General features: G+C 46.2%; 1 protein-coding gene and 1 long non-coding RNA gene across 2 annotated transcripts in view; one reads left to right on the forward strand and one right to left on the reverse strand.

The window, feature by feature from the left end:
* The window catches only part of LOC309558391 (uncharacterized protein), a gene marked incomplete at its 3' end in the record, with an annotated part of 897500 nt that overhangs the window by 632105 nt on the left and 242580 nt on the right, over positions 1–22815 (reverse strand). The window lies entirely within an intron of this gene.
* LOC309557488 lies at positions 6171–14931 on the forward strand. The gene is made up of 2 exons (XR_014225392.1): positions 6171–6349; positions 14892–14931. It is a non-coding gene; the product is annotated as an uncharacterized lncRNA (long non-coding RNA).

Below are 22815 nucleotides of genomic sequence, written 5' to 3' on the forward strand. Positions count from 1 at the left end.
CTTTAAACAAACAGAACAGTAAGTAGTTGTTCCTTTTTGTAGAGAAGAATATTTTTGTATGGATCTGATATGTTAATGTTTCCTTTTCTGCAGGCACTGATGGCTTCCGCTGTACACAGAGAGGTAAGTCACCAAGTGAGGGATCACTGATACAAGAACTCCCTTTTTTCACACAATTTATTTATTTTTTTGGCTGAAATAAGCAAGACGATCTAAATTCTTCCTTTCACACTTTTTTGTGACGCAACAGTAGCTCTACGTATTGATTTGATTCAAATGAATAAAACCAATCGATTGATAGAATATCTGGAGAAGGAATTGGCCATCTTGGGGCTTACAAATACATGTGATCTCATGTGAGCCTATCACTGGGGTTGATTTACTAAAGGAGTGGAGAACACAAATAAATTTTCATTTAGTCTAGCAAATCAGGTGATGCTGTCTTCACATTAATCATCCAATCATGTGCAAGTATAATTTTCTAAGGCACATAAAAATGCAGTTCTGGAATCATAAATACATCCATATTGTAGTCATTTTTAAAGCAAGCAGTGTAGATACCTAAATTTAACTTGGCAGGAGTCTCTTTGAGTCCCCAGTACAGCAGAACCCAGACTGGGAGATAGAGAAGCAGCACATGGAGCCAATCCTGTGCAGTGCATGGAGCATGCTGATAGGAGGAGAGAGAAGAGTCACAGAGAAATTTGTGTGATGCTTCTCCTTCACTGTCCAGTCACAGTGGGCTCAATTCACAAAGCGGTATCTACCACTTTAAGAACTGCGGTAAAATTCCTCCTAGAGTTTTTCAAACTTTTTTTTCAATTCACAGTTTTTCAATTTTCAAAACTTTACTAAAATACAGCGTGAGATATTTTATGAAGAGTTTCAGCCTTTTAGTAGTGAAAGCTAGCTGTATTTTATTGTATTTCATTAACAGGCAGTAAAAAACATGGTTGCTAAGAAGCAGACGGCCACCGTGTCCTTAACAACCATGACTCATCTGCTGTCAGGGAGGTTCCATGCTGACAGCAGAATGAAAACAAAAGTATTGTCAGCATTTAAAAACTAAAAAAAAGGTGGGGGTTACACCCAAACCTTACCAGGCCTTTTGCCATTCGATGACATCACAGGGTCACCCTTCTCCTTATGATGTCATCAACTCAAGCATGTTATGTACCCCATACTCATTCACACAGTGGGGAGGGGGGAAGGATCTGGTGGCCCCCATGTTAAAGGGGGCTTACAGATCCCAAAAAGGTCACGCCTGATGATCCCACAATCATCCCTGCACATGCCCAGAAGCTGTTTAGCAGGGAATGACACGCCTGCACCAGAACTGACGAGCGGGGCCGGTGCTGGCGCATTGATTCCTGGGAGCGATGACGCTCATCTCCCAGAAATCACTGCAAGCAGGAAGTGACGGCGCGGGCCGTGGCCGTGGGGGGAGGAGGTGGAAGGAAGGTGAGTATATTTTCTTTAAAAACAAGGTAAGTGAATAAAAAAAAAATTGTAACTATCCAATTCTTTTTCAGGTAATTTTGATCAAGCGGATGGGGAAACGTTCATTTTGAGGGTGGAACTCCGCTTTAAGGGGCGTGGTGCTGAATGACCTGCAGACCCCCAATCTCTTTTCATGACTTAAGTTTATTTGGTATTTACCATGCTTTTTTTTTTTTTATTTATTTACTGCAATAAATATCGCATACATTGACACAGAATTGACATTTTGAATATTGTATGAGATAATTGGAAAAAAATGTGTCATCTAATCCAAATATCTCATGCAATATTCTTTAGTGAAACGAGCCAAGTATGAGAACGTGAAGTAGATGGGTGCAGATGGGTTGGGGGGGGGGGTCAGCTGGGTTTTTTTTTTTTTTTTTAAGTATTTAATTTTGATTGACACAAATCTGCATCTCTGCACAACATGCTTGATGGTTGAGTTAAAGCACTGAGAATTTGTTTATTTATTTAAAAAAGGATTTTTCAAATGTTTTGTGTGTTTATTTACTAGGGTCAATATTTTAAATTAGTCGGGGTACTGTATACTTTTATCCTGTTCCCCTAGGGGCTGTACATTTGTGGGCCCTTATCTTTAACCACTTAGGCCTCTTTCACTCGGGCTTTCCGATCCGATCCGCCTGTCAGTTTATTAGGCGGATCTGATCGGATGCTCCATGCAGCCCTATGGAGCGGCGGATGTCAGAGGTGACATCTCCAGTGACACCCGCTGCTATCCGATCCAATCCTGTCCGTGAAATCTGGACGGATGGAAACGGACTGCATCGGGCGCAACACCCGTGTGAAATTTATGTACTTGCCTTATGTACTTGCGACGGTCAGCCCCTCACAGGCAAAGTGACGTACCGGTATGTCACTAGCCTGTGAGGCTCTGGGGAGCGAGCGCACGCCGCCGGAGGCGTTCTCCCGCTCCCGCGCGGTCACGGACCCCCCCGCGCGTGTGAGCGGTGGACCCGATGTCCGCCGGTCACTCTGCGATCGTCCGTGACAGCGGGAGAAAGGCAGGCGGCTAATGTAAACAAGCCGCCTGTCATTCTCCCCTGTGTAGGAACAGTGATCATACGGTTCTACTACGTAGGACCGTTGATCATTGTTCCTACACCTCAAGCCACAACCAATCACAGTAAGAATCACGCCCCTAGGGACACACACAACCCCTCCCTCTCTAATAAAGTTAACCCCTTCACTGCCAGTGTCATTTTACAGTAACAGTGCATATGTATAGCACTGATTACTGCAGTAATGTCACTGGTAACCCCAAAAGTGTCAGAAATGTCAGTCAAGGGTCCGATCTGTCCGCCCCAATGTTGTAGTCCCGCAAAAAAAAAAATCGCAGATCGCCGCCATTACGCGTTTAAAGAAAAACAACAAAAATGACAAAAATCTTTCCCTTTGTTAGTAAACGCAATAACTTTTGCGCAAACCAATCAAAATACGCTTTTTGCGATTTTTTTTTACCAAACATATGTAGCATAAAACAAATTGGCCGAAAATGTTAAAAAAATTTAGATTTTTACATTTTTTTGGGGGGAATTTCATGTAAAAAAATGTGAAAAATATTGTTATTTTTGCAAAATTGACGCTTTTTTTTGTTTATAGCGCATGATCAAAAAATCGCACAGGTGATCAAATACCACCAAAAGAAAGCTCTGATTGTGGGAAAAAAAGGACGTCAAATTCGTTTAGGTACAGCGTCGCACGACCGCGCAATTGTCCGTTAAAGTCACGCAGTGCCGAATCGCAAAATACCCCCTGGTCAGGAAGGGGGTAAAATCTTCCGGGGCTTAAGTGGTTAAGGGGGAAAATCTTCCGGTCCAGAAGGGGTTAAGAGAACATGTCTCGCCCATGCTGACCTGACGTAAAGCTCCAACAACATACATTTGTCAAATTCATCACCGAAATAGACTGAGATTGTTACATTATTATCAGAGATCACAAATGTGTTTAATAAAATATCAAAAGAACATTTTTTTTATCTGATTGATTTGCGTTACAGATGGGACCTCCCTTACTGTACTGATGGATGCGTATTTCATGTATTCGGGTTATTCATATTACTTGGAGAGAGTTCTGAATTCTGTATCAGCCAGATTCCCCCACGTCACACGGCAATATACTTCAGTAATCCTGGACTATGCAGGTAAGTACATAAATCAGTACTTTACTTGTTTCATTGGAACATTTTAGTTTCTAAGCAATGTTTCCTGCTTGTAGAAAAGATTTCAGTGGTATCTGTCAGTACAGTCAGGCTGACCATTGGGGGAATTTCACAAAATATCCATACCCTGACATGTACTTCTTCACTCTCTGCCACTGCACTGATACTCAGCTCTTCCCCCTCCACCACTGCATTGATACTCAGCTCTTCCCCCTCCACCACTGTACTGATACTCAGCTCTTCCCACTCCACCACTGCACTGATACTCAGCTCTTCCCCCTCCACCACTGCACTGATACTCAGCTCTTCCCACTCCACCACTGCACTGATAATCAGCTCTTCCCCCTCCACCACTGCACTGATACTCAGCTCTTCCCCCTCCACCACTGTACTGATACTCAGCTCTTACCCCTCCACCACTGCACTGATACTCAGCTCTTCCCCCTCCACCACTGTACTGATACTCAGCTCTTCCCCCTCCACCACTGCACTGATACTCAGCTCTTCCCCCTCCACCACTGCACTGATAATCAGCTCTTCCCACTCCACCACTGCACTGATACTCAGCTCTTCCCCCTCCACCACTGCACTGATACTCAGCTCTTCCCACTCCACCACTGCACTGATACTCAGCTCTTCCCCCTCCACCACTGCACTGATACTCAGCTCTTCCCACTCCACCTCTGCACTGATACCCAGCTCTTCCCCCTCCACCACTGCACTGATAATCAGCTCTTCCCCCTCCACCACTGCACTGATACTCAGCTCTTCCCCCTCCACCACTGCACTGATACTCAGCTCTTCCCCCTCCACCACTGCACTGATACTCAGCTCTTCCCCCTCCACCACTGTACTGATACTCAGTTCTTCCCCCTCCACCACTGCACTGATACTCAGCTCTTCCCCCACCACCACTGCACTGATACTCAGCTCTTCCCCCTCCACCACTGCACTGATACTCAGCTCTTCCCCCTCCACCACTGTACTGATACTCAGCTCTTCCCCCTCCACCACTGCACTGATACTCAGCTCTTCCCCCTCCACCACTGTACTGATACTCAGCTCTTCCCATTTCACCACTGCACTGATACTCAGCTCTTCCCCCTCCACCACTCTACTGATACTCAGCTCTTCCCCCTCCACCACTGCACTGATACTCAGCTCTTCCCCCTCCACCACTGCACTGATACTCAGCTCTTCCCCCTCCACCACTGCACTGATACTCAGCTCTTCCCCCTCCACCACTCTACTGATACTCAGCTCTTCCCCCTCCACCACTGCACTGATACTCAGCTCTTCCCCCTCCACCACTGCACTGATACTCAGCTCTTCCCCCTCCACCACTGCACTGATACTCAGCTCTTCCCCCTCCATCACTGTACTGATACTCAGTTCTTCCCCCTCCACCACTGCACTGATACTCAGCTCTTCCCCCACCACCACTGCACTGATACTCAGCTCTTCCCCCTCCACCACTGCACTGATACTCAGCTCTTCCCCCTCCACCACTGCACTGATACTCAGCTCTTCCCCCTCCACCACTGCACTGATACTCAGCTCTTCCCCCTCCACCACTGTACTGATACTCAGCTCTTCCCATTCCACCACTGCACTGATACTCAGCTCTTCCCCCTCCACCACTGCACTGATACTCAGCTCTTCCCACTCCACCACTGCACTGATACTCAGCTCTTCCCCCTCCACCACTGTACTGATACTCAGCTCTTCCCCCTCCACCACTGCACTGATACTCAGCTCTTCCCCCTTCGCCACTGTACTGATACTCAGCTCTTCCCCCTCCACCACTGCACTGATACTCAGCTCTTCCCCCTCCACCACTGTACAGGTTTTCACTTTCTGTTCCTGAACCAACTCTCACATTTTCTACTCTCCTCCACCCCAGAATTATTGCACATTTCCTTATATCCTGCACCTGAACTGTTGCACATTCTACACTCTACATACAATGATTAGTGGGTGAAAAATAAATGATCTGAGGCATCACAGCAACCACCTCCATCCCTAATATTATATACAACAAGGGGGCGTAAGGATAGTTTAACCTCCCTGGCGGTATTCCTGAGTGTGTCTCAGGGTGGAATTTCAGTGCCATTCGCGGTAACCCCGAGCCACACTCATGGTACCACCAGTGAGAAGTCGCTGGATCCTGGAAGAGGTTATTCACCTTGTCCCCGGGATCCCGCGATGTGTTCCGGCAGCGTACGGCGGCCGGATCTTCTGTCTGATGCTGTGTGCCCCGACTTCCGTTCCCTGCGAGCGTCACGCCGCAGGGGGTGGAACCAGCAGCAAATTCAAAAAGTAAAAAACACAAACACACTGATATATTGTAATCCTTTTATTGTGTACATTCAATTGCTACTTTTCAATAAAATATTAATATTTTTTTCAGAAACGAATGAAACTGTCACCGATGACAAGAGTGATTTCTTACAAAGTATAAAAGGAAACTATTGGGAAGACCCTACTGATTCTTACTATTATCATCTATCACACTGCAACCAGTCCCTCCTCTATGGGCTGAAGAGAGCTCTGCAGATTTCCCCCGCTGAGTCCATCATTTTGGTTTATACATCTGGTTCCATGACAGATTACAATGACACTCAGCTCCTGTCTGATGTTTATACATTGCTGGAGGAAAAGAAGTCCCAAGTAAGAGTCTTCCATGTAAAGTCATATATCATCTATGTACAGTCATGGCCAAAAATATTGGCACCCCTGCATTTCTTTTTTTTTTTTTCCATAAAAAAAATTTTATTTGTATTTAGAAATATAGAACAAAGGGTATACAAAGTGTTACAAAATTATTTAGAACAAGCGAGGACATTGTAGCATCGTCAATTGCAAGAGCAGTATAAACACTGGTAATAACGTATGTCACACATAAATAATCAGACCTCTAAGACCGTTTCAGAAGCTCAACTGCTGAGCGCTCAAACCCGAACTTGGCATTTTTGCGCATGCTCCGAAACGCGTAGTGAAGCCCGAATTGTCCACACTGCTCTCATTGCATGTGAGGTCAGACGCCGCCGGCCGCTGCTCAAGCCACACGCTGCTCAAGCCACACACTGTTCTTCCATTGAGTCGACCCGGAAGTCGTCAGAGAAAACCTCCAGACCTCTCCCGGACTATCAGACCGCATCAGAACAGAGCAGACGTCCCGCCACCGGACCATAACACCACGCCACACACGCCAATGAGTACTAAGATGTGAGTCACTATTATAAATTTTGTCAATAAATTGTATACCGCACTCAAGAGGCGCTTTCCCTCTTTTCTATAGGCAGATTAGTCAGGCTCCTTTCACGTGGGCAGTGCGCCCAATGGAGTCCATTTTGCTCAGCAGGGATCAATCCGCCCTGTATGCAGATATGGAGCTGTCAGATCCCCGCTCTCCTCTATGAGAGATCAGATGATAACCAACCGCCTGTCTGTTTTCATCCGATCTTATCTGATCCTATCCTCCAGACGGATGGAAAATAGGGTTTCCACCTGTCTGGATTTCACGGACAGGATCGGATAGCAGTGGGTGTCAGTGGACATGGCTCCATAGGGCTGCATGGAGCATCCAATCCGGCCAGCCTGAAAAACTGACAGGGACCTGACCAGAAAGCCCGTTTGAAAGAGGCCTTAGAGCGCCATGGTCTGTACACTTCTTCACAATGTTGTAACCTTGACATTGTCCGTGCTTTTCCACAATTTTTTTTCTCAAATCTTTAGACAATTCTTTGCTGCTTTTTCTCTTCTCCATGCTGACACACAAAGACACAAAACAGAAAGATTGATTACATTTTTCACCATTTTAACTGGTTGCCAGTAGTGATGGACGAACATCTGCCGGGACGGTTAGCAAACGGTTCGTGCAAACTCGCCCAAATGTTCGCAAACCCGAAGGTTCGCGGCGGGTCCCATTCATTTTAACCTTCCTAGCGGTATTCCTGAGTGTGGCTCTGGGTTAAATTTCAGTGCTAAAAGCGGTAAACCCCGAGCCACACTCGGGGTACCGCCAGAAGCATCGCTGGATCCTGAAAGCGGGGTTACTTACCTTGTCACTGGGATCCAGAGATGTATCCGGGCAGTGTGCGGCGGCAGATCTTCCTCCCAAAGCTCTGTGTGCCCCGGCTTCCATCTCCTGCGATGTGACGTTCGCAGGGGGGTGGAACTGGCGGCAAATTAAAAAAATAAAAAGCACAAACACACTGATACACTGTAATCCCATTGGATTACATTACTAAAATAAAATGAATTGACCTTAGATTGCCCCCCAGTGCTTTCTCCATTCCCCTTCCTGCATTTTTCCTGTACCTTGTGCCTGGATACTGCACAGCGACCATGGCATCAAAAAAGCGTGCCGCCACCTCAAAAGCGGTATATGAAATGCTGGGCGATAGCGACAGTGATACAGAATCACTCGCAGAATGGAGTGATAGCGATTCATGGGGAAGTTCGTCATCAGATGCAGAAAGCGATTTCAGCGATGATCCTGCGACTGTGCCCAGCGATGTGGGGACTTGGTGCTCGATCGACTGCGGTACGGAGCAGGTAGCGCCCCCAAGGTTCCCGTTTACTGGAGCACCTGGTATCAAAGTGGATGTTGAGGATGACAACCCCTTGGCATACCTGCAACTCTTTTTGACCGAGGAGGTTATTGAAAAGTTTGTTATGGAAACCAATCGGTACCAGGAGCAACAAGCTGCAGCGCATCGGCGGTTTTCAAGGAGCAGGATGTGGGAACCCGTGACCAAAGCGGACATCTGGAAGTTTCTGGGCTTAATTATTCTGAAGGGAGTGGTGGGGAAACCCCTGCAGAAGTGGTATTGGACCACCAACAAATTACTGGCCACTCCTTTTTTTGGCACGGTTATGTCGGAATACAAATTTTCGCTCATTATGAAGTATTTGCACTTTACAAATAATGACAAATTTGACGAGACTTCTCATCCAGCTCCAAAACTCAAAAGATTTAGGACGTTTATCAAATCATTTTAAAATATTTCCAGCAGTCCTATGTGCCAGAAAGAGACATTTGTATAGACGAAAGTCTAATGGCCTACAAAGAAAGACTCAGCTGGATACAATATATTGCGTCCAAGAGAGCACACTTTGGCATAAAGTAATTTATGCTATGTGAATCCAGCTCTGGGTACATTTGGAATTCGGTCCTATACACCGGGAAAGGAACCAAATTCAATGAAAGGTTCAGCAGCTATGGAATGGCAACCGCTTCAGTTCTGACGCTGATTGAGCCGTTGCTGAATCAGGGGTACTGTGTCACCACAGACAATCTTTGTATGTCCCCAGAACTCTAAGAGTTCCTTCTTCAGAACAAGACGGATGTGTATGGGACCATCAGAGCTAACCGGCGTGACATGCCCCCAACCTTTGCCAGCAAAAAGCTCAAGCCCGGAGAAATAGTTGCCTGGCAGAAAGGAAAAATGATGGCACTGAGATGGCGCGACAAAAAAAGATGTGTGCCTGATGAGTACCATCCACAGCATCTCTACTCTCATGGTACACACAAAAGGTGGAAAAGATGTAATGAAACCACAACTGGTGATAGATTATAACAACACCATGGGAGGTGTGGACAGAGCTGACCAGGCCATGACTTTTTATCCGGCAATGCGAAAACAACAAAAAAAATATTATAAAAAATTATTCAGGCATCTTCTTGAACAATGTTTGTGGAATGCATTTATTCTTCAAAAAAGAAGAGTGACAGGCCTGTGGTTCATGTGGAATTTGTGTGGAAAATTGCCGAACTGATATTTCTCAGGCACCAAACACCAACGGCTGTAAGTAGATCCGGAACACCTGACACTTTATGTCACTAGTCACTTTATGGACCACATTCCACCAACAGAAAACAAGCCTGCTCCCACAAGGATGTGTGTGGTTTGCTGTTCCAAACATGAATAGAGTTGAGTGGACACCTGGATGTCCGTGTTCGGCGGGTTCGGCCGAACTTGAAAAAAAAGTCAGAGTCCGTGTCCCAGACTTTTTCCGAACTTTACCCGGACACCGAACCCCATTGAAGTCAATGGGGACCCGAACTTTCAGGCACTAAAATGGCTCTAAAAAACCAATGGAAAGGGCTAGAGTGCTGCAAATGGCAGCAAAACGTAGTTAAGAGCATGGCAAGTGCTCTTAAAAAAATTCCCCTTTAAATTTGTAATTTTTAAATAGCAGATTGGAACAGCAATCTGTAGTAAAATATAGCTGAACGCTGCACACAACAGACTGATAAAAATATATTTTTTTCTCCCTCCTCCTCCTCCTCCTCCTCCTCAGTGGTCTCAAGTGAGGGCAAAAAGATTGTTCACTGCACCACCCCACACACAGCAAAATCGATGTAGATCGCTAACGGACGATTGTTCTGTCCTGTGTCTCCTAATCTCTCCCTGCCTAATCTCTCCAGCCTGTCCCTAAAATGCTCAAATATCTTTTCCCTGCCTACACTCCGACCTGTCCCTGCATTCTTTTCAGCACAATGCTGTTTTTCCCTGTCTGTCCCTAATCAGCAGCAGCCAGCACCGTTATGTGTGCTCTCTCCCTACACTACAGCAGACTGACGCACCGCGCTGTGTCTTGAGCTTATAAAGACCTGGGTCACATGCTTCAGCTGGCCAATCACAGTTACTAATACATTAGTAGGCATGGCTGTGATGGCGCACACCAGTTAAACGCTTGTTGATTGGCTGTTGAAAGCCCGCCATTAAAACCACGCCATTACATACAAAACAGGAAATAAAATTACTGAACACAGATTTTAAACCTGAACATACAGTAAAGTTTTCGGGTCCGTGTTCGGGTAACAAAAATCCAATTATTCGGTACGAACCCGAATAATACAGTCCGTGTTCGCTAAACACTAAACGTGACGACACTGGACGGAAAATCAGAAAAGAAACGTGATACTATTGTCCTGACTGTGACATTGGACTTTGTGCTGTACCCTGTTTTAAAATTTTCCATACCCGGGACGTTTACTGAATATGACTACTAATATTGCATCCTTGTTTGACCAAAAAAAATGTCAGTGTTTTTGATTACGTTATTTACTATAATTTATTGAATAAAAAGTTTTATTGTTATTATATTATTATTTGTTATTATTTTATAGTTACTTATATTTTAATTTAGGATTTTGTGTTTAAACGTTATCATACCCGAGATGTTATAAAGAAGAATGCACAGTAAAAAAAAAATCATATGTAAATAGTTGGTTTGGGCTGCTCGTTCTTAAGAATTACATGCAAAATAATTGTACCGCTTTCAGCACCTAAAATCCGAAAGAATCATACCGCCAGGGAGGTTAATGGCAGGTGAACATGAAAAACCTCCAGGTCATATTTACAGCCACAAAATTCTTACTAGCTGTGCACAAATAGTCCCACAACATGGACAATGTCATAACAGAAGTATTGCTATTGGAAAAGTTGCCATACATTTTTTATTTTTTTTTCAGCAAAAAATGTTTTATTTTTTTTCTAAATCAGCCAGAACTGACAGCAGCCGGTAAATACATGTCAAATACATATAGGGTCCATTCACACATCTGTAAAATGGGTCCGCATCCATTCCACAATTTAGCGGAAGGCTTACAAACCCATTGATTTTCAATTCCAGTCTGAAAAATTAGGCATTCACAGGATAAAGATGTAAGTGTCGGCCATTCCAGGCCCCAAAAATTAGCCCACAGGCCTTCACCTGACAGAAAAGAACTTGGTTTTCTATGGCTGGAGGTACATTAGGCATTCACAGGATAAATACGTGTCGGCCATTACAGGCCCCAAAAATAAGCCCACAGGCTTTCACCTGACAGCTAAGAACGTAGTATTCTGTGGCTGGAGGTACATTAGGCATTCACAGGATACAGAAAAAAATAAAAAATAAATAAATAAAAAACAGTGCAGCGCTAACTAAGACACTGTTAATATGTTATAATATAAATGCATATACCATAGACACGGTATTTACAAACAAACATAAAGTGAGAAACAATATAAATGTGAAAATATGGTGAAGACTCCTTATAGTGAATATAAAGAAAGTTCAAAGTGCTGGTAAAAAGTCCAAATCAAATCCACAAGGAAATAATAGTGACTTGAAGAAGAATCTCACAAACACTTGAATGTGCTCACCAGAAGGTATGGACCCAGGTTACTCTATAGTAAATGGGTCATACACGCTGAATGCAGGGATGTCCACAACGCTGAATACAGGGATATCCACAACGTATCTGGATCACTGAATGAGCCAAGGTATGGTGTACGCAGAGTACTCCAATGTTGTTGCCAGGGAATCCCAATTCACAGGCGAATATAGAGGAATAAACCAAACAACAACGACATAGTGTAAAACTGTATGGACAATGTATTGAGGATAAAGAAATACACTTACAAACTTCCACAGAAAAGAGGCAGTCAGTGTACAGGATGGCACTTGTGACGGATACAGAAGTACGTGTCGGCCAGTAAAGGCCTCAAAAATTAGGCATTCAACGGACATAAAAGGCCTTTTATGCCGCTGTATTTACCTAAGACAGGAGCCATGAATTATTATGGGTGGCGGCGGATATTTGTGGCCTGTCATGGGGAATTTGAATCAAACATGGTCTACTGGTCACATGTGTTGAATTCCTCTGAGATCCATGCCTCATTCATTTTTAGAAATGTGAGGTATTCAACACTGTTGTGAGCTAGGCGAGTGCGCTTATCGGTCACGATCCCCCCTGCTATGCTGAACGACCTTTCAGACAGGACACTGGATGGAGGACAAGACAACAGTCCCATTGCAAATTGTGCAAGCTCTGGCCAGAGGTCAAGCCGGCCCACCCAGTAGTCCAGGGGTTCATCACTTCTCAGAGTGTCCATATCGGCCGTTAACCCGATGTAGTTGGACACCTGTCGGTGTAGGCGTTCCCCGATGCTGGATCCGGAGGACAGTTGTGGATGGGTCGGCTGAAAGAATGATCTCATATCAACACATCTTCAAACCGCCCTCTTCTTGCAGGCGCTGTGACTGGAAATTCCTCTTGCCAGCGCACGCAAAAGCAGAACGCAGCATTTCTCGAAGCAAGGCCTGGAAGTGCTGCATTCTGACCGCCCTCTGTGATGGTGGTAACATTTCCGGCATTTTTTGTTTGTACCGGGGGTCTTGAATGTTCAGCTGCAATTGAATGTATCTCTGGCACACAGTGTTGGTGCCAAGATACATCTGACCACAGACACATGGTCTAGCAAACACGGGCAGGGAAGGTATATCACTTTTACTGCCCACTGGGTGAACCTTCTGACTGCCATCAAGCATGTAACCCGTGGCACCCGTGTAGATTTGGTTTTACCGCCACGGATTGCATGCAGGCCTGCCTCTTCTTCTCCTCCTCCTCCATCCTCCCTCTCCTCCTCCTACTCCATCTCTTCCGCTGCGCCGCCCAAAATCCCCAGAACCTTTTTGACATGCCAGGTGAGACGTTGCTGTGTGGAGCAGGGACAGACTATTAGTGACACAAATCGCTAGCTAATAGGTCCACAAAAGTCCTTTTAAGGACTGGTATAGGTGTACTATTCTTTGGTGTGCAATATATAGGGGTGTAATACACTTATAATATACTTTCTAATATAGAAAGCATATTATAGTGGATTTGTATTGGGCAGCATTGCGACTGGTTAACGGTTCCACAATTAGAAAATGTATTATAACTGGTGTGATAAACCAGTCGCCCCCCAAAACGACAGATTGAATCGGGGTGTTATATAACAATATACTTTCAAAATAGTGTATTTGGGTACTGCAGAAATTTTGCCTCTGCATCATCAACGTCACCTTGCCCACCACTAACATTAGAGATCTCCGAGTAGGCAGCAACAGCGGGGACCAACCTGATCTGGGTACTGTCGTCAGACTGCAGAGTGGCGGTTGTTGCTACCTCCTCTTCCTGATCCAATGCCAAGAATGGCTGCGCATCGCAAATGTCTTGTGATGGATCGGAAAATAATTTCTGTGACTCAAGCGGAGGGTATATGTTGGTGGTGGTGGTGTCTTTGGGGGTGCAGACAGCAGAGAGTGAAGAGGGTGCAGATAGAGAGGATGAGGAGGGTGCAGAAGAGGAAGGCTGAGTGAGCCACTCAACCAATTCTGGTGTGTCCTTTGACGTAATCGAACGCACCTTCTGCAACTTCCCACTTTGGCTCCAACCTGGTGCTCCTGCCCTACCCCTACCACCCCTGCGGAAGGGCCTGCCTCTTCCTCTGCCTGTCATTTTTTAAATGACCCTGTGACAAAAGTCTCTAGAGAAGTGCAGTATATGTGGAACAAGGTATATAACACCCCACTTCAATCTGTCATTTTGGAGGGCCACGGGTCTATCACACCAGTTATAAAAAAAAATTCCCAGTAACTTTTGTCACTGTGTGTAGCAGAGTTAACGCAGCGAAACAGACAACATTTCTGCAATACCCAAATACACTATAATATGCTTTCTATATTAGAAAGTATATTATAAGTGTATCACACCCCTATATACTATGCAATTTGTGTCTCTAACAGTCTGTCCCTGCTCCCCACTGCAACCTCTCCCTACACTGACAAAAGACAGAATGTAAAATGGCAGCCAGCTCAGGTCTATTTATAAGGTAGGGGATATGTCCATGTGCTGAAATGTCTCAATTGGCTGTCCTGTACCACCTGATGGATGTCATGGGTCAAAGTTCTTCACAACGTAAAAGAATTTGGCGCCATATGTTCGCATGATCGGCAAACAGCGAACGAGCAAAGTTTGCTGCGAACCGACCACTGGGCGAACTGCAAGGCCATCTCTAGTTGCCAGTGGGATTTCTGTATTGTCAGCACCTGTTCATTGACACAAGCGAGTTTAATTACAAATTACAGGAGCAACACAAACTTGGAATGCAATTATTTCTTACAATTTTGAAAAGTGAAGTTTTGTCCAGTCCATTTTTGGAATTTTGCTTGGAATGTGTCAGATTTGGCTTTTTGTTTCTCCACTTTTTTTTGTCATACTGAGAAAGAAAATACAAAGAAATAAACATGAGAATGCCTAAACATTTGTAATTGCAACAATTTTCTGGGTGAAGTGGTGCATTATCTTACAGAAATGCATGGGGTGCCAATATTTTTGGCCATTACGGTATCTCTAAACCATAGGTAAACATTTTATTTTTCTTTACAGGTTTATTTTCTGTGGTACCCATGGTGGAATTGTATGCAGAGTGCTTCCCAGCATGATTTATTTACTGACATTTCATCTCTTAGTTATGGAGAAGTGATTCATCTGTATACTGATCATTATAAGGTAAGAATCATATAAGAATCATAGTTTAACCGCTTCCGGACTGCCTGGCAGCCCCTCTTGTTTGAACTGATGTAGGGCTACGTCGGATGCGCCTGCATCTAGAGGGCGAGTGTGCTCCGACGGCAGCGTGCTCCCGCCCCCACTCGGCAGCGGGGACTCCGATGCACGGAGCAGGTGGCTCCGATTGCCGCCTGACACCCTGACGATTGCTGATCTGAGAGAGAAGAACGGTCGGCTGTTGCAAACACATCTGACCGTTCTTCTCCCTGGAATGATCACAGAGTGCCTGTATCCTTCTATATAGGAACACAGGTCTCTATGATCATTTCACAAGCCCCTCCCCCATACAGTTAGAATCACTCCCCTAGGCTCAGATTTAACCCCTTAATCACCAATAATGTCAACCCCTTCCCTGCCAGTGTTATTATTACAGTAACAGTGCATATTTTTAGCACTGATTACTGTAGTAATGTCACTGGTCCCCCCAAAAGTGTCAAAAATATCAGTTAGGGGTTCGATCTGTCCGCCGCAATATGGCAGTCCCGCTAAAAATTGCAGATCGCCACCATTACTAGTAAAAAAAAAAAAAACAATAACAATTACATAAATATTTCCCGTAGTTAGTAGACGTGATAATTTTAGCGCAAATCACTCAAAATACGCTTATTGCGATTGTTTTTACCAAAAATATGTAGCAGAAAACAAATTGGCCTAAAATGTTAAAAAAATTTGATGGGACTTCCGGTTTCCGGCGCCCATGTAGAAAGCAGCGCGAGACTGCGGCTCCGGGAACACCTGCTTATTAAACCACACTCCACAGTCCAAACGAGCCTCCCGACCCAGAATAACATTCCAACTAAGCCTGGGGATCACACAGGATGGATCGTTTTTTACAACTCAGAGGTACCTCCGCCCAGGGAATCAAGCAAATCAAGCCCACGGCTTTATCTCTGGCCTACTCGGAAGCAGACACGGCGGACGCCGCCCTCCCACCTACGGCAGCTTCACAAGGTCAGTCACCCTCACCCTTGCCTGACACCCAAATAGCCTGGCACAGGCAGTGGCAGCCCTCCTCTCCCCCACTATTACTGAAGCAGTGGACAAAGCTATTTCACAGGGGATGGCCCAAAAAGGAGATGGGGGAACATTCACACAGGCACACTGACCTTGAGCATAGGTTGTCTGACATGGAGGATGAGCTGCAGGAATCCTTCTCCATGGATCAACAAGCCAGGCAGACCCAACGCTATCTCCTGGACAAAATAGATGATCCGGAAAATCAATCCAGGAGGAATAACCTCCGGATCATAGGACTTCCAGAGTCTCACGGTGCTGACACTCTGATAGACATAGCCATGTCTCGACTTCCCATGGCCCTGGGGATCAATACCACGTGCATAGTGTCCATGAGCATAAACATGACGTCATCGGCAAACAGGCTAATCCTGTGTTCCAAGCCGGCCACCGACAGACCTTTGATGTTGGGGTGGAAATGGAACCGTTCCGCCAGGGGCTCCATGAGAAGGGCAAATATGATGGGGGACAAAGGACAGTCCTGTCTAGTGCCGTTAGTGATCTGGATTGGTTTCGATTTCATTCCTGAGGTGAGGATAGTGGCAGACAGATTGGAATACAGAGACAGGACGGCCGACTGTATCCATCCTCCAATCCCGAAGGTATCAAGGACTGCCTGTAGATAGCCCCAGTGGACCCGATCGAACGCCTTCTCCGCATCCAAAGAGAGAAACAGAGAAGGCGTCCGAGCGGCCCCAACCCGGGAGATCAAACCGACAAGCCATCTTGTCCCGTCCGGAGCTTGGCGGCCCGGGACAAAGCCAACCTGATCCGGGTGAACCAGAATAGGTAGAATCCTCTGGATCCTAAGGGCCAACAGTTTAGCAAACACTTTAACATTGGTATTTAGAAGCGAGGTCGGCCTATAGTTGGCCCTAACCACAGTGTCCTTGCCGGGTTTAGGAAGGGTCACTATTAGAGTTGAGTGGACACCTGGATGTCCGTGTTCGGCGGGTTCGGCCGAACTTGAAAAAAAAGTCCGGGTCCGTGTCCCGGACTTTTTCCGAACTTTACCCGGACACTGAACCCCATTGAAGTCAATGGGGACCCGAACTTTCAGGCACTAAAATGGCTCTAAAACACCAATGGAAAGGGCTAGAGTGCTGCAAATGGCAGCAAAACGTAGTTAAGAACATGGCAAGTGCTCTGCAAATGTGGATAGGGAAATAACTTAAAACAACAAAAAAAAAAAAAAGAAAAATAAAACAATTTTCTTCATCTGTGAAGGACGAGGCCCATATGGAGTAGGAGGGAGGTTGAGGTGGCGGTGGATGTGGCGGTGTAGGTGGAAGCGGCGGTAGAGGGGGACGAGGTAGCCAACACTGCTTTTTTTCAGTCATTTTAAATTAGGGTACAACCCAAAAGAGTGAGAAAGATCAAAAATATAACAATGGCTGGGTAAGGTCGGTATCCATCTCTATTCTGCACAAGGTACGGAAAAATCCTGTGGGATCCATGCCTGGTTCATTTTAATGAACGCGAGCTTGTCCACATTGTCTCTGGACAGGTGGCTGCGCTTGTCTGTGATAACGCCCCCAGCCATGCTAAATACACGTTCAGATAATACACTGGCTGCAGGGCAGGCCAGCACCACCAAGGCGTAAAGGGCAAGCTCAGGCCATGTGCCCAATTTGGAGACCTAGAAGTTGAAGGGTTCTTCTGAGGTGCTGGCAGTGCCCTGGCTGCGTTGGCGACCTCTTCCTCCTCCTCCTCCTCCTCCTCCTCCTCCTCCTCTGCCTTGGCCTTGTGCTTCCACTGTGGCCCCACTGTCAGGTGGGAATGCCAGCAGCATCGCGTCTACCAGCGTGCGTTTGTACTTGCGCATCTTGTAATCACGATCCAGTGAGTGAATTAAGGACGGTACGTTATCCTTGTAATGGGGATCCAGCAGCGTGGCCACCCAGTAATCAGCACAAGTTAGAATGTGGGCAACTCGGCGGTCTTTGTGGAGATACTGCAGCATGTAATCGCTCATGTTTGCCAGGCTGCCCAGAGGCAACGAAAGGCTGTCCTCTGTAGGAGGTGTATCGTCTGTGTCTTCTGTATCTCCCCCAGCCATGCACCAGTGATGGCCATGAGCTGGCCTGGGTGCCACACTGCTGTGAACATGGTTCCATCTCCTCCTCCATCTCCTACTCCTCCTCCTCCAGAACTGTGCCCCTGCTGGACAATTGTGTACCTGGCGTTTGTGGGTGCAGGAACCTACCCTCGGAGCCACTTGTGAATGACTGCCCTAAAAGCCATGGAAATGATCCCTCTTCCTCCTCCTCCTCTTCCTGTGCCACATCCTCTTCCATCATCGCCCGATGCGTTTTTTCAGGGAGGCATAGAAGTGGGATAGTTAAGCTGACAACGGCGTCATCGGCACTGGCCATGTTGGTGGAGTACTCAAAACAGCGCAACAAAGCACACAGGTCTCGCATGGAGGCCCAGTTATTGGTGGTGAAGTGGTGCTGTTCCACAGAGCGACTAACGCGTGCGTGCTGCAGCTGAAACTCCACTATGGCCTGCTGCTGCTCGCACAGTCTTTCCAGCATGTGCAAGGTGGAGTTCCACCTTGTGGGCACATCACATATGAGGCTGTGAGCGGGAAGGCCGAAGTTACGCTGCAGCGCTGACAGGCGAGCAGCAGCAGGGTGAGAACGCCGAAAGTGCGCACAGACGGCCTGCACTTTCTGCAGCAGCTCTGCCATATCGGGGTAATTTTGAAGGAACCTCTGCACCACCAAATTAAGCACATGCACCAGGCAAGGGATGTGCGTCAAACCGGCTAGGCCCAGAGCTGCTATGAGATTTCGCCCGTTATCGCACACCACCATGCCGGGCTTGAGGCTCGCTGGCACCAACAACTCATCGGTCTGCTGTTCCATGCTCCTCCACAACTCATGCGCGGTGTGGGATTTTTCCCCAAAACATGCAAGTTTTAAAACTGCCTGCTGTCGTTTACCCCTGGCTTTGCTGAATTTGGTGGTGAAGGTGTTACGCTGACCGGATGAGGAGGCAGGAGAGGATGAGGAAGCGGAGTAGGAGGAGTTAGGAACAGGATGTAAACTGAAGCGCCCTGCAATCCTCTGTGGTGGAAGGAGATGCGCCAAACAAATTGAAAGGGTGTATCTCACACGTAATCATACAGACTATGCCGCAATTTGATTTTTTTCACCTGCATGGGTGTATATTGAATAGCGGAATAGAACAACAGTATATAAAAGGGTGTATCTCACACATACAGACTAGGCCACAATTGAATTATTTTCACCCGCATGGGTGTATATTGAATAGCGGAATAGAACAATAGTATCTAAAAGGGTGCATCTCACACGTACAGACTATGCCGCAATTTAATATTTGTCACCCGCATGGGTGTATATTGAATAGCGGAATAGAAAAATAGTATCCAAAAGGGTGCATCTCACACATATAGAGTATGCCGCAATTAAATTTTTGTCACCTGCATGGGTGTATATTGAATAGCGGAATAGAACAAAAGTATATAAAAGGGTATATCTCACATGTACAGACTAGGCCGCAATTGAATTATTTTCACCCGCATGGGTGTATATTGAATAGAGGAAAAGTTCATCCAGGAGGAAACTGCTTTGCAGGTTTTCTGGGAGTGCCCCTTTGCACAGATCCTGTTTAGGGCCTTGGAACCTGAACTTAAGGACAGACTGCCATCACACACTTTGGTGTGCTAAATGGATTATTTGGTGGAACTTTTTCCCAAGAGGACATTGACAACACCTGGCAGGTTCTGTGTTCCTTTAAGGATGCTTTATGGTGCGCCAAAAAGTGCCTTATCTACCAGGGAGAGAGGATGCCCATTGAGGACTGTCGCAGACTGGTCCATAGTCTGCTCAGAGACTATAACCTAATGGATCTCATGGAGGAAGAGGAGGTCTAGCGATTTCCCCTTCCCCAACTCTCCCTTGTGTGTTTTTGTCCTTTCATTAAAGCTTCGGGCTTGCACTTCTCCACCTTCCTTTCCCCCACTCTTTATTGTTTGTGTGTTTCATTTTTGTCTTTTTGTAATGTGGCGGTACACTTTATTTGCACACATAATCTGATTAGTAGGGTGTAGGTCCTTGGGACTGTCCCTGAACGTCTTGGGGGGGGGGGTATGGATATGGCCTTTTGGCTTAGTTCACCCACCTAGTACTTTGCCAGTGTAAGTACACCAGTCCCTGTCAGCAGCCTTGTGCCGTGGGGGATCAGGGTCAGGGTCCTTCCTCTTTTGGGAGGAGGACCATGTGTACACCCTGTGTACTTTTTTATGCACCCGCTGGGGGTTGGGGGGTCTCTCTTTGGGAGAGCACCCCTGACCTAGTGTTCGAGGTGGCTTCGGCTACCATGAAGAACGGGGTTCTGCCAGGCCTTCTGGCTAGGCAGATCATGGAAACCCTATTTCAGGAGACTTGCCAACCAGTAATCAGCACAAGTTAGAATGTGGGCAACTTGGCGGTCGTTGCGCAGACATTGCAGCATGTAATCGCTCAAGTGTGCCAGGCTGCCCAGAGGCAACGAAAGGCTGCCCTCTGTGGAAGGTGTATCGTTTGTGTCCTTTGTATACCCCCAGCCACGCACCAGTGATGGCCACGAGCTGGCCTGGGTGCCACCCTGCTGTGAACATGGTTCCTCCTCCTCCTCATCCTCATCTATCATCCAGCAATTTTTCAAAAAGGTATACAAGTGGGATAGTAACGCTGAGAACGCCGCCATAGGCCCTGTCCATGTTGGTGGAGTACTCGAAACAGCGCAACAAGGCACAAAGGTCTCGCATGGAAGCCCAGTTATTGGTGAAGTGGTGCTGTTCTGCAGAGTGACTCACGTGTGTGTGCTGCAGCTGAACCTCCGCTATGGCCTGCTGCTGCTCTCACAGTCTTGCCAGCACGTGCAGGGTGGAGATCCACCTTGTGGGCACGTCACATGTGAAAATATGCAAACTGAAGCGCCCTGCAATCCTCGGCGGTGGAAAGAGATACGCCAAACAAATTTAAAAGGTGTATCTCACACGTACCGATACAGACTATGCCGCAATTTAATTTTTTTCACCCAAAAAGGGTGTATATTGAATAGCGGAATAGAAAAAAGTATATAAAAAGGTGTATCTCACACGTACAAACCCAGACTAGGCCCCGATTACAATTTTTTGTACCCTAAAGGCAGGATGAGGATGAGGAGTAGGAGGAGTTCGGAACAGGAGGCAAACTGAAGCACCCTGCAATCCTCGGCGGTGGAAGATGCGCCCCAAAAATTTAAAAGGTGTATCTCACACGTACCGATACAGACTATGCCGCAATATAATTTTTTTCACCCAAAAAGGGTGTATATTGAATAGCGAAATAGAAAAAAGTATATAAAAAGGTGTATCTCACACGTACCGATACAGACTATGCCGCAATTTATTTATTTTTTACCCCAAAAGGGTGTAGATTGAATAGCGGAATAGAAAATATGATATAAAAAGGTGTATCTCACACGCACAAACCCAGACTAGGCTCCGATTACAATTTTTTGTACCCTAAAGGCAGGATGAGAATGAGGAGTAGGAGGAGTTCGGAACAGGAGGCAAACTGAAGCACCCTGCAATCCTCGGCGGTGTAAGATGCGCCTAAAAAATTGGAAAGGTGTATCTCACACGTACCGATACAGACTATGCCGCAATTTAATTTTTTTTACCCCAAAAGGGTGTAGATTGAATAGCGGAATAGAAAAAAGTATATACAATTGGTGATTTTTCAATAGCACATGTGAACACAGCAGTGTCTTATGTTTTATGTCACGGTCAGCTCAGCAGCAGGCTATGAAGGGAAAAAAAAAAATTCCCCTTTAACTTTGTAATTTTTAAATAGCAGATTAGAACAGCAATCTGTAGTAAAATATAGCTGAACGCTGCACACAACAGACTGATAAAAATATATTTTTTTCTCCCTCCTCCTCCTCCTCAGTGGGCTCAAGTGAGGGCAAAAGATCGTTCACTGCACCACCCCCCACACAGCAAAATCTATGTAGATCGCTAACGGACGATTGTTCTGTCCCGTGTCTCCTAATCTCTCCCTGCCTAATCTCTCCAGCCTGTCCCTAAAATGCTCAAATATCTTTCCCTGCCTACACTCCGACCTGTCCCTGCATTCTTTTCGGGCACAATGTTGTTTTTCCCTGTCTGTCCCTAATCAGCAGCAGCCAGCACGTATGATGTGTGCTCTCTCCCTACACTAGAACAGACTGACGCACTGCGCTGTGTCTCTCGAACTTATAAAGACATGGGTCACATGCTTCAGATGGCCAATCACAGCTACTAATACATTAATAGGCATGGCTGGGATGGCTTAAGGCGCACCAGTGAAAAGCTTGTTGATTGGCTGTTGAAAGCCCGCCATTAAAAGCGCGCCATTACATACAAAACAGGAAATAAAATAAAATTACCGAACACGGATTTTAAACCCGAACATACAGTAAAGTTTTCGGGTCCGTGTCCGGGTAGCAAAAATCCAATTATCCGGTATGGACCCGAATAATACAGTCCTTGTTCGCTCAACACTAGGGTTGAGCGGACACCTAGATGTCCGTGTTCGACGGGTTCGGCCGAACTTTAAAAAAAAGTCCGGGTCCGTGTCCCGGACTTTTACCGAACTTTTCCCGGACACCGAACCCCATTGAAGTCAATGGGGACCCGAACTTTAAGGCACTAAAATGGCTCTAAAACACCAATGGAAAGGGCTAGAGTGCT

This window comes from Pelophylax lessonae (assembly GCF_965119305.1).
Source record: "Pelophylax lessonae genome assembly, chromosome: 6".
NCBI lineage: Eukaryota > Metazoa > Chordata > Amphibia > Anura > Ranidae > Pelophylax > Pelophylax lessonae.